Source organism: Schistocerca cancellata, chromosome 4, assembly GCF_023864275.1.
Source record: "Schistocerca cancellata isolate TAMUIC-IGC-003103 chromosome 4, iqSchCanc2.1, whole genome shotgun sequence".
NCBI lineage: Eukaryota > Metazoa > Arthropoda > Insecta > Orthoptera > Acrididae > Schistocerca > Schistocerca cancellata.
Window position 1 is genome coordinate 929,079,890 of NC_064629.1, and position 15,300 is coordinate 929,095,189.

Below are 15,300 nucleotides of genomic sequence, written 5' to 3' on the forward strand. Positions count from 1 at the left end.
TTTAAGTTCATTGGAACATTTTGTGGTCTGAATGAACTTAAGCTTTCTGAATGCGGTCCAGCTCAGACCTATTCATTGTGGAAATCCTGCGTTTTAGTTGGGTTTCTGTAGCTGAATTTTGTGGCTCAGATAGATTAATTCAGAGACGTCTTCAGTGTCTACATGGTGAACTTTAGTTTGTTGAGTGAACTCAGACTTTAATCACGCTGTAGGTGCGACTTGCGGTTCTTAACAGTAACATGTTAATTACACCAATTACTTAATTATTTGATTAAGGGATTTCCCTTGTACTCGCTGAATAACAACGCTGTCGCTCGACATCTCATGCCCTCGATCTGTGCGGTCGGCGCCAAACCATTCAGAAATTATTTTTTTTTGTCAGATTTCACACTCTGGAGTACTTTTCAAAACTGATTGGTTCAAATGGCTCTGAGCACTATGGGACTTAACAGCTATGGTCATCAGTCCCCTAGAACTTACAACTACTTAAACCTAACTAACCTAAGTACAGCACACAACACCCAGCCATCACAAGGCAGAGAAAATCCCTGACCCCGCCGGGAATCGAACCCGGGAACCCGGGCGTGGGAAGCGAGCACGCTACCGCACGACCACGAGATGCGGGCATTGTTTGAAGATTGGTGCCTTCATCAATACGTTTTTGTAGCAGACTTCTTCTATAAATTTTCTTTGTGAAAGCAATAACACCCAGGTTCATGGCCTGGGTTAAGGCTATCATATTAGGGGGTAAATATTTTACAAATATCATCCCGTCATCCGATTTCAAAACATTTTCGTTCGGATTCGATGGTTCATTATCCAGTTACAATGCGGTCCTTGCAGGTAGAGCCTTCTCGCACAAAGCAGTTATGGAACCACGTTTGAAATACTGTGCCGTCCGTTCAGCAGGTGAAAATAACGGACAGGTAAATTTTGCATTTCACACAAAGCCTAGTTTTGTGTTCCCCTACCATTAGCACAACACAACATAGTTATCATTTCCTTGCTTGATTTATTATCAGATACACTTCGCTCTGTTTCGAAAGCTAAAGTCTTTGTTGATAGACATTTCCAAAACAACCCGGTTTCGTCCGCATTACATATTTGCTGCAGCTCTAAATTTTCTCGTGCAAAATAAACTCCTGGAAATCATCACAAAAGTCAGAAACATCCTTATTATTCCCCACGTAACTTTTCTCCTTGGTCAGCAGTCACCCGGATACCATGGCGCTGTTTAAATCTATTAACCAGCCGGAAGATGCATTAAACCTCCTTCAGTCCCCAGCGCTTTGAAGAAAAACTGGGCCTATTTGGGACATATTGGACCAGATAGTTTGGTACATTCTGGTCTTTTCTGGTGAAACAATTCCGAGGTGGCTTTATCCAGTTCTGCCTGTGTGGACACTAGTATAGCCCTCCGCTGTGACAAATCTTTAGATTAGTCAGAACTGCTAGCAAACTGAATTATTTTGCCTTTATTTCTCCGAATATCATGGATCGTAGTTTCACCCACACTGTAAATCAGTACCTTATTTCACGTATCAATACTGCCTTCTTCGAGTTTAAGTATAATTTCCAGCTTCTGCTGTATCGTTAACACAACACGTTTTCTCTTTTCAGACGTTATTCGGCACTAACAGACACCAATAACTATCTTCGGCAACAATTAAAGTCCAGCGCTTGCAGTGTTCGAGCAGCACATTGTTTACTACCCTCGAGTTTTAACGTGAGATTGTCGTTCACCAGCCGGCCGGAGTGACCGAGCGGTTCTAGGTGCTACAATCTGGAACCGCGCGACCGCTACGGTCGCAGGTTCGAATCCTGCCTCGGGCATGGATGTGTGTGATGTCCTTAGGTTATTTAGGTTTAAGTAGTTCTAAGTTCTAGGGGACTGATGACCTTAGAAGTTAAGTCCCATGGTGCTCAGAGCCATTTCAACCATTTTTTTTTATCGTTCACCCGCGACCACTCCCGGATTAAATAAAAAATTTCAGCAGCAAAAAAAGTGGGAGAAATAGGCTGCAAGTGGTCAGCAAAGCAGATAATCCGCTCACGGATGATATAGAGTTTACTGTATATTACTGAGCGACTATCCATGAATGGGAAACCCAATACCAGCTTCGGGTTGCCTATGAAACAGCTTCCAGGGGAAGCGAAAAATTCGATTTTCAGTGTTTCGCGTAATTACTGACCGAATTTAAAAATTTAAAATGTTGTCGTAATCTACTCGTTAAGAGGTATGATATTACGTGAAAAGTTTAACGCAGTAAGACAGATGTTACAGTTAGAAACTGTGTGTTTTTCTTTCGGCAGCGTAACTGACGCTGAGCCGTTACACGGACGTTATTCATCGAGAGTTTGAGAATGAGAGCATTTAGCGGCTTCCAAAAAACTTTATAGATAATTTTAAACCTTTTCAAAACTTTTTCTCCTTGTAACCCTCCCCTACTCCCCGCATGCGCACACACACACACACACACACACACACACACACACACACACACACACACACAAAACAGTATGATGAAAGGAGAAAAATTTGTCGCTTATTACATTTTCGCCGTTCGTGCAGTTAAACTTCAGCATCAGACATGACGTTTTAACTTATTACTTCTTTAATACTGACTCTATTCGAATCTCAGTTTTCTGGCACTATACACATGTACCACAGAATATACCAGTAAAAGTGTATCATTGTGCGACGTATGGAACACTTTAACTCATTTGTAATCACACATGTTTGAAGCTGTGTTATACATAGGAGTTTGATTCCTTAAGAAATCAGGGGCTTACTGGTTATGGAACTAAACAAACATCTTCACTGTCAAATAAAGACAGAACAATAATCACAGCACAGGCAGTATGTTCGAAAGTGCATAGCTGGTTTGGTAAATCGAGACCAGCTGCTGGGTGACACTAAAAACCGTGTTCGTGCAGTGTAGCTTGCTTGTATTCTCCTCGGCAAGCCGTCCGAGGGCTGGGGAGGACAGCGCCAAATCCCTCCCCAGTGAAACAAAAATCATTGTAAGAAAGCCAGAACATGTAATGGACATTTACTTCCATGTGTACCCAGAACCATTTCTAGTGAAATGTGAAAATTATTTCGCCATTCACTGCGAAACAATGGCGAGGTGGTCCCCCTCTAGCCAGATGTTGTCCACGAGGTGAAGCCTGTCGCACTCCTGTCGTCGTCCAGTGTGTGAAGAGGGCTTCTCCGACGACGTGCTGCAAGTTTCTGACACATCCTCAATTGAGTTCATGCCAGCAAATACCTCGGGCCATTCCATTCAATTGAGTCATGCTTAATGAATGAAGTTGGGCGCGTTGTGTTCGTGCGTATCTGCTTAAAAGACGAAATAACTGAAGTATTGACTGTAGGGATAGATAATACGTTTTCGCAGAAATGAAATATGAAGTACGTGATATGGAAACGAAATAATCTACTTTTCCTGAATACCTGCATGTGTGATATTTGTTAGATAATTTCTTGGAAATTCATTGGAATGAAATCAATATTTCGTTAGAAACTGCGGAAACATTAGAAGAAACAGGAAATAAATCGGACAATTCCGTCAATTTTGGTTCGGTCGATGATTGTTGTACTAATTAAAGTGCAGAAGACAAATTGAGTACCTCCGAAAGCCAAAGAAAACGTGTTCAGTATAGCTTTCAGTGACAACGAAAAGGCCGTAAAATTTTTGCTTCAATGAAGGAGGGAGAAAATGCTTAAACTGAGATGAGTTGTTTAAATGGAAGAAAGACTTTCACGAACTAGGAAATTTGTGCCAAAATGAAACTTACAAAAGTGTGAAAGAAGAACTATTCGAAAGATTTAGAACTGCTCATGAGAGTCAGTGCACCATTACTGAGGGAGATACACGAGACTGGGCGCTGTGAATTGCTAGTGAGATGAACATAACTGATTTCATGTTAAACAGATTCAGGAAATTATACAGAAAAGGAAACTGCAAAACTACGAAGTGTACGTCAGGTAAACATATAGAGGAGAGATCGTTAATGGGTAATGCTATGGAGAGATTCGTAGTTGACACGAAGACGATATTTCTTCTTATCTCCTGAAATACTGTGTGTAAAGCCAATTAGTCAGGTTTCGTGCAAGAACTGCGTGCAGCCCGTACCTTACGATTTCGAGCGAAATAAAGGCAGAGTTGCTTGTGCACTCGATCAATGCTTTGACACAATCGTGTACAGTTATGCTAGAGGTAAGTATTAGTAGATTTATGTTTCTGCAGCTTTATCTCGGTCTTCACGAACATCTTGGCAAATTAGGACCAAAAATTAAAAAAAAAAGGACTGTTTGCTTGTAAAAATCTTGTAATCGATGTAGCAAAATCTGAAAAAGGGAAGACAATAATTTTCCATGTTACATCGGAAACTTCTTCGTACCATTTGCAGAAAGTAATTCATTGCTTTTGTTGGCCACTTGGCCTGGACATAGCGTCTGCCTTTAGGAGGACGACGAGAAGACTGTTATGATAAAGTATGCTTGGTGCGCAGCACAGTATGCAGAACAACGGCCACCATCATTTCTTACTCCATCCCGGTTCTGTCTGAATAAAACTAGTAATCACTGTGAAAAGCCTGAATGTATTAATTTTTCTTTCATCAGGTGTTCCTGGTTAAGGAAAATGTCTTTGTCAACCAATAGGCACTTCACATTTTTGTGATGACTGCAGGAAATAAACAATAAACTGTTTCATTGTTAGTGAAATATACTGTATTGAAAATCACCATAGGAACTGTGCTACAGGCATGGTTATAAAATATTTAATTTTAACAAGTTGTAGTCCCGATTGCTAGTCACGTGTGCAACGATTATATTTGCAAGAGTTTAGCTGTCGATACGAACTGCAAGCTCTTGAAAAAATTAATGATTTGAAACATTTTTGGTGTGGTATGAGTACTTAAAATTCGTGTGTGTGCACTTTGGACTTGGCGCTACGCGTCGCTGCATTCTCTTGTCACGGCTGCTTCGCCGACTCGCGCGCTAGGCAGAAAGGGCCGTACAAACAGCTGCTATAAACGGTCCTTCGAACGGCAGATAATGTATAAGTTTTAAAAAAAATACTCGCAGTGTGCCTGAGCAGCTAAAAGTTTGACGGCGCATTTCCTTTGGTGTATTCTTCTTGTGTGAAAAATTTCGGGATAGGTTTCGACTTGTTAGATTGGACCACTCCTTTGTGAGCTCTCTTGGTAGAACTTCAAAAAAAATTTAAATATTTACAATAAATTTATTCTGCTGTGCAGCAATACGTAGCGACTGCTGAAAGTAAGCTACACATTTCGTCTCACGCTAAGACAATTGCGCAACAAGAGTCAGAAGAGAGTATCTGTTCCGGGCCTCCTGCAGGTATAGGTATAGTGTGGTACGGATAACATGTGTGCGGGTGAAATGTCGCTGCAACAGGAAACGTATTCCGAAGTTGAAGCAGCCGTGACTGTACGATTCTTGTGGGCTAAATTGCACTCAAATTGTGGTGGTTTGTGGACCAAAGCCAGTGTCGCGTACAATCGTAGTGAAACGGTGCCAACAATTTTACCAAGGCCGTACACACGTGGTGGGGAAGGTAGGCCACAGACAACGGCAAGCTGAAACAAGATTTGAGGGGAAAGAGATTTTCCAACATGACGACATTCACATAACGGTTGTTGAATGGCCCAGTGATCAAGAAGCGGATTTTCACAGTCGAGGAATTGAACAATTGGTGGAACGGTCTGATTGTTATTTACAGAGACTTGGTGACTATGTCAAAAAAATTGAAAAAAAAGCCTTTCAAATGTTTTGAAAAATAAGTAGTTTAAAAGTGACAAATAAAATAGATCAGGAGAAACATTTGACGCACCATTGAATTATGCTTGAAATCGTGTACAGCAAATGAAGTTGTTCTGTCTTTCATAATTCACCAGACAAATATCGTCTACTATTCTTTAAATCTGAACTTTAAATTCTCAATCTGCACCTCATATACTGTGCACAATTTTAAGCATCACTCGAAGCCGCGTCAAATGTTCCTGTAATCAATTTTATTTTTTACTTTTAGACAAATCAATTCAAAAAGGATTTGATCTTTTTCTTTTTCAGATTTTGTTCATTTTTTAATATTGACAATTAAATATCACACTCTATGGTCAAAATAGCTAGACCTTGAAGAGATTAACTCTTTGACATTTCATTTCAGCAGCTGTTCATGAAATACTTCAATTTTGTCTCAAATCACTAATGAAATTTTTCTTAATTACGCCGATTACTTACGAGCAATTAAATACTTTTTTTTCAAAGCTAGACCTTCCCACTCTTCGTTTGGCTCTGAAAATTCGGACAAATATTCATTTTTTTAATTTTCCTTAAAAATCATTAATTACATTTTTATTAATTAAACTGATTACTTCCAAGGAATTATATATATTTTCTGCAAAACTAGGCCTCACGCTGGTCAATTTTATGTCTCTTTCGTCCATTTCCCCCTCTTCGTTTGAGTTTGAAAATTCGGATAGAAGTCCATTGTGTAATTTCTAGTGATTCTTCTTTTCGCTTTGATGAAGGCATTAATTTTTCTTTCAAAAAATGGTTCAAATGGCTCTGAGCACTATGGGACTTAACATCTGAGGTCATCAATCCCCTAGAACTTAGAACTACTTAAACCTAAATAACTTAAGGACATCACACACATCCGTGCCCGAGGCAGGATTCGAACTTGCGACCGTAGCGGTCGCGCGGTTCCAAATTTTTCTTTCATCAGGTGTTCCTGGTGTAAGGAAAATGTTGTCTTTGTCAACGAATAGACACATCACGTTTTTCTGATGAAAAAAATAAACAATAAACTGTCTCATTTGACCAAATTTACTGTCATGTATCTGTGCCACTTTGAAGTGTAGTGCAGCTTTCAATAGAAGGTAGTCTAGCTGCCTGTGTGGTGTGTAACTTACGTTCTGAAGCCCCCTCGTACCTTCCGTCCTCTTCTACGACAATCTTGAAGCGTCAGACAAAATGGTGCACTCGTCGTGGGAGAGAACCAGACGCCACTCTACACTACTGTTTGTGAAGAGTGAAACACTCGGGACAGAGGTGTGCAGCACCCCACGATAAGAGGACACGTAGAACAGCGGACAGGTGGAGTGTACGTCGGCTCAGCAACGCCCTCTTTCGTGTGACCGGACAGGTCAATGTTACGTCGGTGCGGCGACGTCATACGCAGTGGAAAGTGCCAGTATGCCTCGCCGGCGTGTGAGTGCGATCGAACGGGGCAGAATGAATGGTCTCCGGAAGGCGGTTCTGTCGTTCCGTGCACGGGGCACACTGCTTCAAAAATGGTTCAAATGGCTCTGAGCACTATGACTTAACATCTGACGTTATCAGTCCACTAGAACTTAGAACTACTTAAACCTAACAAACGTAAGGACATCACACACATCCGTGCCCGTAGCGATCGCGCGGTTCCGGACTGAAGCGCCTAGAAGCCACGCTGCTTCAGTAGTGAGGAGTACGTGGTACCAGTGGAGAGAAAAGGGCCGTACGCAGCGCGGACACGGCACTTGCCGAACCGATGTGACCAGAGCGCAAGATGACTGCCATCTTTTCCGCTAGGCACTATCGGTCAGAACAGCTTCGTCCACAGTGCTGACTCGACGTTGAAGCACTGCTACGAGTGTCATGTCTTCGTCGACGGTTCGACGCCGTCTTCTGCGGTGTGGACTGCCGGCACGCGGGCCATTCCGTCGGCTTCCATTGAGCAGAACCCACCGACACTGCAGACTGCAATGGGCACGTGAACGCCGACACTGGCGTGTCGAATGGCAAAATTTAGTGTTTTCGGATGAGTCTCGATTCAACTTGTCCTACAGTGACTACCAATACGCGTTCGAGGCCGACGTGATGAACGCAGTCCGGCAGACTATATTGCTGAGTGCCACAGCGTACGAATGCCAAGTGTGGCGGTTTGAGGCGCCGTTGCCTGTAACACGCGATCTAGCCTGCTATGTGAAGAGGGCTACAGCTGCACCAGGAAGGTGTTATAGCCGGAGTCACTGCCCCTCTTGCAGGCCGTTCCACAGGCCATATTTCAGCAGGACAACGCCCTGCCTCATGTGACGAGGAATATACGAGCCTTCTTCGGAGAACGGCGGAAACAACTGATTCCCCGGCCTACCCGTCCGCCTGACATGTCGCCCAGCGAACATATCTGGGATATGGTCGGTGGGCAACTTGTTCGTTCGGGTCCTCCTGCAGCCGCGGTTGATGCTTTGTGGAAGGGCCTACGAACCGTATGGCAGAGCATTCCTCAGCAGCATATTCGTGTGCCCATTGATTTCATACTGCAAAGTGTAGCAGCTCTGATTGCAACATGTGGTGGCGCAACTCCATATTCAAATGGCTCTGAGCACTACGGGACTTAACATCTTAGGTCATCAGTCCCCTAGAACTTAGAACTACTTAAACCTAACCAACCGTAGCGGTCGCGCGGTTCCAGACTGCAGCGCTTAGAACCGCTCGGCCACAGCGGCCGGCACTCCATATTCAGTTTACATTGTGACAATGCATGTGCAGGTCTGTAATGCTAACCGTTTGTGTAATTTCATGTTCCTAATTGGTGGAATAAATTTCATTGTGGTCACATCTCTCGTCTCCGTGTTTCACTTTTTCCAACCTGTAGTGCAGGTGCCGGCCGCGGTGGCCGTGCGGTTCTGGCGCTGCAGTCCGGAACCGCGGGACCGCTACGGTCGCAGGTTCGAATCCTGCCTCGGGCATGGGTCTGTGTGATGTCCTTAGGTTAGTTAGGTTTAAGTAGTTCTAAGTGCTAGGGGACTTATGACCTAAGATGTTGAGTCCCATAGTGCTCAGAGCCTTGTAGTGCAGGTGTTTTTTTACACGCCGTCTTCGCGCACCAGGCGCTAAAGGGTTTGGTTCAAATGATTCAAATGGCTCTGAACACTATGGGACTCAACATCTCAGGTCATCAGTCCCCTAGAACGTAGAACTACTTAAAGCTAACTAACCTAAGGACATCACACACATCCATGCCGGAGGCACGATTCGAACCTGCGACCCTAGCAGTCACGCGGTTCCGGACTGAAGTGCCTAGAACCGCACGGCCACCGCGGCCGGCGCTAAAGGGTTTGTATTATCTTTTATAATGGACGCCTGGAGGTCAAACTGGTAGTGCGGAGTCCCAGTTATCACCAAAATGACAGCGCACTGTTCTGTTGCATTCTCCTCGGGCACCTGCGAGTCACATTTGGTTATAGCCGTCATCAGATGGTGTTGTCGATTGCGAGCGACCACTACGAGGTAGAGCTTCAATGTTTCAGGTTTAACAATAGCGATCGAATGTTCGAATGATTTCGCTGTGGCGTATGCCAGTTCGGCGGACAACTTCCCGTGTTGACAACTCTTATTAACACGAAGGAGTTATGTGCGCGCAGTCTAAACTGGGGCTGAGTGCTCGAGGCAGGGTGACCAGACTGAACAATCTACCAGCAATTCTTTCTCGTGCAGGAAATGTATTCACAGTTGCGAATACGAACAGCCATCAGTCGTATAAGGAAACGACAATGAAAAACTGTGCCGGACTGGGACTGGCTTTACGCGAGCTCACCTTAACAGCGCGACTCGAGGCCAGGTCAGACTGCCACTCGTTGTTGTTCCTGCACTCCTACACACATTACGTAATTTCCCTACACGGGAGGACATTTTAATTGAAAGTCACAGTCCGGTATCGGCGGATAAATACGTTATTATAGTGGCTGTGTTGTTAAGAAGAACGATGTAGTGTTCTTTCGGACACGTATGCAAGTCCGAAGGAACATTATATCGGTCTTCGAGCACGAATGATACGTGTATGTCCGAAGGAACATTCGATCGTTCTTCTTAACAACACAGGCACTGCAATATCGGATTTATACGCCGATACCGGGCTGCGACATTTCAATTAAAATGTCCTCCCACGTATGGAAATTATATAATGTGTGTCGTGACGCAGGAACGACGACGTACGGAAGTTTGGGCCAGGCAAAATGTCGTGCAGGGTGAGCCAAAGCCTAAAGCGGAAAATCCGGTTTTGAGTCCCGGTCCGGCACAGATTTTCTTTGCCGCCATTCCCTTACACAGGTGACGGTTGTTCGTATTGGAACCAGCGAATACATTTGACGTATTTCATAACCGTTCCTCAGTTTGGAGAGAAGGTTTGGAAAGCACGAAGACGAGCCACGTGTGGGCGGGCATTATCTCGCTGAAATGTGAGCCGAGGGTGGCTTGCCACGAAGGGCAACAAAGCGGGGCGTAGGATATCGTCGACGTACCGATGTGCGGGTAATGCCAGACCATCTCTCCTGTGTGGCCAACGACACTCAGGTCGCTATCACGGGACGTCTCCTCCACATACTGCAATCTCATTCACTGGAGACTCCCTGGACAGTGGTGGACTAATGAGCTATTAACTTGCTCAACTTGTGAAGCTCTTTCTGAAAATGGAATCATTTGTTTGTCTGTACACCCCATCTGCCGATTTCCATGCCATTCGGATAACTTCTTTGCCGTGTCTCGTTTTTTCGTCTTTGAGTGTATTTTACAGTTGTGCCTGTTTTCAACCAATACTTTAAATTAATAGTAATGGTGTCTCTCCGCCTTTATGCACAGTGCGTTACATACATTTACGTTCACGTTCAATTAGCAGTCCCCGCACCAATTTTCGACCAGCCAATTCCCTTTCTGCATTTCGCTACATTTTTCAGGCGTTGCATATTTCCTATAAACAACAGCTCCCTCTGGAAACAGCCTCGCGGAGCTTCCGACATTATCCACTTCGTCAATTATACGAGATGTATCGTAACTGACAGCGAAAACTGACAATGGTGAAAGTGTGCGATAGCAGAAGCGAAAATATTCTAGGAAACGTGGCTGTGCCAAGTAGCAGTTTGCCAGAAACTGCGAGTATATAGTTACGAGCCACCACTGACTTTAGTATGATGTTAGTACAAATGTATTTGAATTTTAAACTTTTCGATTGATTCCTCATCTACTTAGGCTCAAATTTCACCCGGGACCTACTTTAACGAGAAATAAAATACTATGAGGAGCGTTCGATAAGTAATACGACACATTTTTTTCTCGGCCAATTACGGGTGGAAAAAATGAAGAATTTGTTGTGGGACATCTGGAATATTCCCGCTTCAGACTCAATAGTTTCGTGACGTTCCGATAGGTGGCGGCGCTGTACGTAGCCTTCAAAATGGCGTCTGTAACGGCGGTGGGTTCCGAGCGGGGCGCTGTCATTGAGTTTCTTTTGGTGGGAAACCAGAGCGTCGCAGATATCCGTAGGTACTTGCAGGAAATCTGTGGAGGCCTGGCAGTGAACAAAAGCACGGTGAGTCGTTGGGCGAGGCGTCTGTCGTCGTCGCAACGAGGTCGCACAAACGTGTCCCGATCTCCTGGGTGCCGACCGGCCACACACAGATGTGACTACAATGTTGGAACGTGCGCTCGCGCCCATTCGAGGTGATTGACGGATCACGAACGCCGCGCTCCACGCTCGAACGACTCCGTTTCTAGTGCAGACACACTCGTCCACTGGTGGGTGTACAACCCGGGTCTCCCACCTCCCGACTTCCGTCAGTTTGGCCTAGTGAAGGATGCATTCTGGAGGACGCAGTACTAGGGTGACTGGGAGGTTGTTGGTGCAGCAAGACCCTAGCTTTGTCGTCGACCGGTGGAGTGGTACCAAATGGGTTCAAATGGCTCTGAACACTATGGGACTCAACATCTTAGGTCATAAGTCCCATAGAACTTAGAACTACTTAAACCTAACTAACCTAAGGACAGCACACACACCCACGCCCGAGGCAGGATTCGAACCTGCGACCGTAGCAGTCCCGCGGTTCCGGACTGCAGCGCCAGAACCGCTAGACCACAGCGGCCGGCTGAGTGGTACCGTACCGGCATAGTGGCCCCCCAGTTGTGCGAACGGAGATAATGTTCAAAAATGGCGCTTTGTAGCCCAACGAGTGGGGAATAATATGGTGTATTGGAATCCTGAATAAAACCAGCATGCTTTCACTAAAAACTGTGTTGCATTACTTATGGAATGCCCCTCGTGCTTCAGCATGTTTCGTGTTAGGCCTACCATTCACTGTACATTCGCACCTGCTATAGGAACTGTGTCCACGTGTCTTTTTCGCACTTATATGCAATACTGCACTCGTCTCCGTTGTGAGTTCCGAATTATTTCAATTTCCTATCATTCTGTCAGAGACAGCAAAGGACTTGGAAGAGCAGATGAACGGAATGGACAGTGTCTTGAAAGGAGGGTGATGATGATGATGAGCGTTTGGCGTCATTGGCCGGGAGGCCCCTCGCGGGGCAGGTCCGGCCGCCTTGGCGCAGGTCTTATTACAGTCGGCGCCACATTGGGCGACCTGCACGCCGGATGGGGATGAAATGATGATGAACACAACACAACACCCAGTCCCTGAGCGGAGAAAATCTCCGACCCAGCCGGGAATCGAACCCGGGCCCGGAGGACGGCAATCCGTCACGCTGACCACTCAGCTACTGGGGCGGACAAAGGAGGGTATAAGATGAACATCAACAAAAGCAAAACGAGGATATTGGAATGTAGTCGAATTAAGCCTGGTGATGCTGAGGGAATTAGATTAGGAACTGAGACACTTCAAGTAGTAAAGGAGTTTTGCTATTTGGGGAGCAAAATAACTGATGATGGTCAAAGTATAGAGGATATAAAATGTAAACTGGCAATGGCAAGGAAAGCTTTTCTGAAGAAGAGAAATTTGTTAACATCGAGTATAGATTTAAATGTCAGGAAGTCGTTTCTGAAAGTATTTGTATGGAGCGTAGCCATGTATGGAAGTGAAACGTGGACGATAAATAGTTTAGACAAGAAGAGAATAGAAGCTTTCGAAGTGTGGTGCTACAGAAGAATGCTGAAGATTAGATGGGTAGATCACATTACTAATGAGAAGGTATTGAATAGAATTGGGGAGAAGAGGAGCTTGTGGCACAACTTGACTAGAAGAAGGGATCGATTGGTAGGACATGTTCTGAGACATCGATGGATCACCAATTTAGTATTGGAGGGCAGCGTGGAGGGTAAAAATCGTAGAGGGAGGCCAAGAGATGAATACACTAAGCAGATCCAGAAGGATGTAGGTTGCAGTAGGTACTACTGGGAGATGAAGAAGCTTGCACAGGATAGAGTAGCATGGAGAGCTGCATCAAGCCAGTCTGAGGACTGAAGACCACAACAACAACATCATTCTGTGAATCTTGACTTGACTGTGAAATTTCTTTCTCCAGTTCATGAACTGTGTCAACGAGAGTGCTATATACTTGACTTTTGAGACGACCTCAGACTGAAAAATCGAGAGGATTCATGTGAGATGGTGTTTGTGGCCAAGATGCAGGCCCTACCCGACCTGTCTTTGAACCACAATTGTCGCGTTACGTGTCGTCGTACATCAGCATCAAACTGTGCCTGAGCCTCAGCGTGCATGTACCGCGTTACCCAGTCGTGCGCCGTGGGCTCTAATTAGATCGAGTTTCCAGTATATTTGTACCAACCTGGACAATATTACTAAAGTCAGTGGCGGATCGCAAATGGCGTGTTTTCAGACCCACGTTTACTGGAACGTTTTTGCCTCTACGGGGTGAGTTTGTCAACTGGGAAGATTTGTGGACTGGCTGGTTGCTTTGGTGGGGGATTATGAGAGTGGAGGTCCTAATTTCGGGCGTGTAGACTGGTGGAAGCTTTAGTAACCGAAGAGGATTGCTTGCTGTGAAGCCGTATTACAAAAACTCGGATATTTTTGTTGGAAGTCGACGTGCTACGCAGCATCGTGGGCGGATTCACCGTAAGACTCTAACAATGTGTGCGAAACAAAGGCCGCCGTATGATTGACACCATATTTAAAAAACAATAAATCCGAAGGTAAACTATCAATTTCCATTCATGTACACTAGATTCATGAAAAAATTAAAATTGTTTTCAATCTCCAATTTGTAAGAAATTTTTAATCTTCCCATGGCTCACCTTCTGTTATTGTATATTTTCACGTGCGTCAGTTTTCGCTGTTAATTACGCCATCCAGTTGACGTGCAGTAACCACTCACAGAGGGCAGGTGGCTGCACTAGCAGTGGAAGGTATATAAGTTTGTCGGAGGGAAGCGGAAAACAATGTAGTTGTTGTCAGAATGTGGAAACGGAGCGATTTATCTGACGTCCGAGAGTGCGTGATGGCTTTCGGGGCAAGGGTGGAAGCATTTCCAAAATGGCTAAATCTGTAAACCGTTTGCGTGCCGCTGTGGGTAAAGTATACCGTGCGTGGCAAAATGGCGGTATCCAAAACCGGCTCCGAGACAATTGTGGTGCACCGTGGGCCATAAGTGATAGGGGTTAACGACGGCTGCGGAGATATGTACAGTGAACAGACGTGCAACTGTTGAGCAGTTGACCGCCCAGATGAATTCTTGGGCTACTGATAATGTCTTCCCCACGACTGTTAAGCAAACATTGCTGTGTATCTGCCTCCGCAGCAGCCGTCTACTTCGTGAACCCACGCTGACTGATGTTCGTCGGCGACAAAGGCTGGAATTTGTACTGAATTAGTACACATCTCTACCGCCAGAGGGCGCTGTCGTGACGTCAGTTGATGACGCAAGTACCGTTATTCAAGATGGCAGCATACAATGTGTTCACCACGAGGCCTAATACATATTGACACCACCACGCCCACCTGGACTCGGAAGGAAATAGTTAAAGTCTCCACCGCGATCCTCAACCCAGTACCACGTCCCCTTACCTACCCATGTTGGCGGGCTAACGTGTACTAACCTGCACTGACGTGTACTAATGTGTACTAACGTGCACAGCGCATAACGTCATCCAAGATGGTGGGGCGAAATGGCGGGAAAACAGATCTGAACACAAGTCTTTATTTCGCTGCCAGTATCTCCACCACGAGATTTACAGTCCAACTGACCTAGTACACATTACTGCCACCAGAAGGTACTGTCAGCCCTCCTATGACCTAATCCCAGATGGTGGTCTGTAGGGGGGAAATGGCGCGAAAATGACTCAGGCTGCGCTGGGCTGCTAGGGAGAGTAAGGAAGGAGTGCACTGTATATATTTTGGAACATTTCATTTAGGCATCGAGTATATTTATCACACTAATACAAAATACTAGCCCTGATGTGCTTGGGGTCACAATACACAGTCTGCAGACACGCAAACAACTCCTAATTTCAGTACAGACGTGCAAACTGTTCCCAA